Source organism: Pyxicephalus adspersus, chromosome 7, assembly GCF_032062135.1.
Source record: "Pyxicephalus adspersus chromosome 7, UCB_Pads_2.0, whole genome shotgun sequence".
In the NCBI taxonomy this organism is placed as follows: Eukaryota; Metazoa; Chordata; class Amphibia; order Anura; family Pyxicephalidae; genus Pyxicephalus; species Pyxicephalus adspersus.
The window spans coordinates 20,659,478-20,663,394 of NC_092864.1; positions in this window are offsets into that span (position 1 = coordinate 20,659,478).

The following is a 3,917-nucleotide window of genomic DNA, read 5'->3' on the forward strand; positions in this document are numbered from 1 at the left end:
TTCCTTATGTATAGGATTAAACATTTCAGCAGTGATTGTACAGAGGTAAAGAATAGGCTCTAAACCAGTGTTTCTCAACCTTTTTAACATGGAGTAACTTGGAGTACCGTAATTACGTACCCACAGCTCACAGTGCATTAGTGTGGTGATCACTGGGAAACATGCCTCCTACGTTGCTGGCCATTATGAAGAATGACACCCCTGCAGATACCCAAAAAGATCATTGATTTCAGTTGAACGGACCTTAGAGTCACAATCTTCTCTTTGACCAAGGAACCCATACCAACCTCTGGAGCAACCCTAGGGTTCCATGAACCCTGGTTGAGAAACACAACTCTAAACAAATATATTTGTAGTGGCACCTAGCAATCAAGGTCAACAGATTTACGTGCATGCCCAACTAAAAATATTCCTTACCTGGTTTGGATAAAATAAGGAAGGGTTTAGATATCCTTCAGATTTTATATACTAACATTTTTTTGTTAGCACTGTAGGAAATGTAATTCTTTTCTTATATGAATAAATAATTGTATTTGATTTTCCCCTTATCTGCCACTTGTTCAGCTTTAAAAAGCACATTACCTCTATCCAAAGAGAAATTCATTTAGAAGTACTTAAACCCTACTGATCATCACACCAGCTGACTCTGCACAAACCAAGTCAAAATCTGGTTCAGATGTAATAATTTGTCACTTCTATATACCATGCAGATTTCATAATGTTAAGAATGTTGTACAACACAGGAATTTATTCCCTTCATTCATCTTACTTCAACAGACTTTTCCCTTGAAAGCTTTTACACCACAATTGCTCCCAGGGGCCAATCAATAATTTTCCTAATGAATATCAGACCCTTTTAGGACAAGGAATAGTGCCAAGAGAGTTACTTTCACTATTGCATTGTATTAGGCTAGCTCAACATGTTTTCCCACATTCAGCTACTTCAATTAATCAGTAAATCAGTGAACTGTACAGAAGAATTGGTGGCAGTCTTCCTGGAACCAGGTTATCATTTGTGATGTCATATTACTTTATTACAATTTTATTACATTATTTTGTAACTAGAGGCTCCTGCATGACTCTAACCCTAAGTACAAAATCCAGTTACTTTGTAATGTTCAAACCCAGAACAAACTTCTTTGAGCCAAATCCTTTTTCATTTGGGGCTCCAAAAAGTATCCAGAAGTGTCCAGAAAACAAAAGCTAGGAGTAGGGATGCTGATTGAAATGTTAGAGGCCTGTGAATTAAAGGTGCAAATGCTGATAGCAATTCCCCGTGGTAGTGCAAGCAGACCCAGCCTACATGAGAGTGCCACCCCATCACTGGAAGCTGTATTAGACAGACTTCACTGGATGGTTAATTGCACTATGAAGGGCAACTAAAGGAAAATGCAGATGCTTTTTAGTTAGTTTCTACAGCACAAAGTTCCATGATAATAATGAAAAAAAAGTCTTAGGCCAACCGTTTCGGTTAGAAAGGAGAGCAACAGGTAAAACTGCCTCTGCCTTTATCCCTATTTATTTCTGAATGTGGCCAGTTCTAAAAAAAGTTCAAATTGGACTTTCTAAATAATGATTTCCAACATGTAAATGGTTTCCTGTTTATACAAAGCATTACCACCAACAAAGTATTGATTGAGGTTTACAATACATTGCTGATCAAAAAAGCAATGTTGAAAGAAATAATACGTTGAAAAGTGCATGGCTCTTAGCTGTGCTTTGTCTGGAAACTGCTCCCACCTCCCTCTTCCTCCTGTTTCATAGCCTCATTCACCTCGAAAATGCTGCACATTTTATCCACAGATGAAATCTTTTACAGCATGCCATCAGTGCCGATATAAAGGAACCCTACCAACAAAAGGAAAATAATTGTCCCCTAGGATCAGGTGTACAGCTCGAGTCCTGGCTTCACACTTGTTATTTTCATTATTTGAATTGCTCAGAAATACAGAGCACAGGATGCATACACATTAGTACCTTTCTTAAAGGTGCTCACTGCTCCATACCACACTCTGAAGCTAGCAATACAGAAATCAACCTTAGTTTGATTACTTTTCACTTTGATAGATTTTTTTGTTATAAATGTATACCTTCCATGGAAAATCAATAAATTGCACATCCATACAGTCGATGAACGGTCTGTTCTTTGATATTGATTCATCGTAACTAATTGAAATGCTAATTGATTGCTATATTTTCAGTTGACTGACCTCCTAATAATGAAGATATCTACATGTGCACATGCTTCATAATTGGATCACTGGATCTTTCCCACCCTGACCAACTTACATTCTTTCCATATTTTTTTCATTTATCTTTTGATATAAATTACATTAGGAATTAAAGAATTGATTTATGCTTGAATTTTGAAATTGCCAAATGGGCTGCTTGATCCAATTGGAAAAATGGTCCATGTATGGCTGGCTTTTAACTAGGGCAACATATGCCATACAATATCATTGCTTTAACTGTTGATTGGCTCTAGCCTCATTTTAATCATGCCCATTTGGCAAAAAAAAAGGATGTCCATCAAATGACCATATTACCTAGGACCTGAAGTTTGCTGTATATGTTCAGAACCATTATAGCCACTAACAATGGTGCACCATTCCAGATTAGTTTACTTCACAAATGAATGCCTCTTAGTTACAGCTAATCAAAGTCTATGTGGTAAAAGACTAGTAAGTACAGAAATAAAGAAGACACCAAAACTCAAAACTACAGCAGAAGGAGGCATCTCAGTAAGGTTGAAGAAGAAGGAAACTCATGTAATCTGCTGGTGCCCTGAGAGTTTGTTTTTGTTACCAAACTTAATCACCCCCTATCCCCCTTTAGAAGTAACTTTGCCCTTTCAAATACCAATGGCTCAATAGTTATTTGGAATATTGACAAATAAGTATATTTATGTGGCAATAGAACAACTACAAAGCTCCCAGGTTTGGATCTTATTGGCTTTCTTCAAGTTAAACTTAATTAAACCTTTCATCACACAATATCTAACATCATCATTCTCCCTAGCTCTTCTCTGTTTGACCCTTTTATTAAATGGATTTCAGTTTGGTCATCCATAGGGGCTCGGCATCACAAATGGACATTACCTTGAGTGGTCTGTATGCATCTTTCCCCTACCTCCTAGATTGTTAGCTTCTGGGCAGGGTCCTCTCCTCCTCCTGTGTCGCTGTCTGTATCTGTCTGTCATTTGTTACCCCTATTTAATGCATAGCGCTGCGTAATATGCTGGCTCTAATAGAATGCTGTTTAATAATAATAATAATAATAATAATAATAATAAAAATAATCTTCAATCTATATAGGGATGCCTCATTCACTTCCCGTAATATTGATAGCATGTTGATAGGTTATAGGAGGTAAATAAAAAACAGTGAAGGTAAAATATAAGCAACTTAAACTTCAGCTTTAAATGGTTTTGTGCCATAGAATTGCATTATAAGCTCTCTGTTCTGCATTCAGATGCAGAGTGAATGGAAGTGAAGCGAGAGAACAGATTCTATACGGTACATGAACCTTGGTAATATCAGAAAATAACTTTTCAAATTGCTTTTATATACTGCATTATATTTTCTGCAATCTAAAGCTACCAAACACAGAATTGAGGTGGGAGATATTATCCTAAGGAGCAAACATTGTCTTTTTTCTTTTGCACTGCTGTATTGTGTCCATCATTGTCTGTTCTACGGACTTCTTGTCCTCTCTCTATCTATGATAGCATAATGCACGTAAGTATCACTGATGATGGGAAGTCTTCATATCAGAAGGTGAAATCTGCTACAGTACAGAGACCAGCCAGCAGTGAATGAAGAAAGCAATTCTTATTTCTTACAGTGGAAAAATGTTTAATGCAAAGCAAACTAGAAGCAACACCATCGTTATACTTTATGTATTAAAAGGGTTTATTC